A 669-nucleotide genomic window follows, 5' to 3' on the forward strand; every position below is an offset into this window, starting at 1 on the left:
GGCAAGAAAAGGAGAGGAGATGGGACATGGTGAAGAACTCCTATACTACCAGCGCTGGAGGTGAAAAAAGGAAAATTAAGAATTCAAGGCCATGGTCTACATAATGAATTGACAGTCAGTATAGAATACAAGAGACCCTTTCTCCAAATATAAAAATGAGACCAGGTGGGGCTGGTGAGATGACTCAGCGGGTAAGAGCACCGATTGCTCTTCCAAAGGTCATGAGTTCAAATCCCAACAACCACATGGTGGCTCACAACCACCTGTAATGAGATCTGATGCCCTCTTCTGGTGTGTCTGAAGACAGCTACAGTGTACTTACATATAATAATAAATCTTTAAGGAAAAGAAAAAAAGAAAAATGAGACCAGGTGTTATGACCCCTTTTATTCCCAGAACTCTGTGAGCTGGAGGCCAGTGTAATCTGCATAGTGAATCCCGGGCTAGCCAGAGACTCACAGTAAAATGCTGTCTCAAACAAGAAGAAAAACAAAAAAAATGAAAGCAAACAAAAAGCTGGGCGTGGCAGTGCAAGCCTTTGATTCCAGCACTTGGGAGGCAGAAGCAGGGGAAGCTCTGTGAGTTCTAAGCTATCCTGGTCTATAAATTGAGTCCTAGGACAGCCAGGATTGTTATACAGAGATCCTTGTCTGGAAAATCCAAACAAAA

Source organism: Mastomys coucha, unplaced genomic scaffold (assembly GCF_008632895.1).
Source record: "Mastomys coucha isolate ucsf_1 unplaced genomic scaffold, UCSF_Mcou_1 pScaffold15, whole genome shotgun sequence".
NCBI classification, from domain to species: domain Eukaryota; kingdom Metazoa; phylum Chordata; class Mammalia; order Rodentia; family Muridae; genus Mastomys; species Mastomys coucha.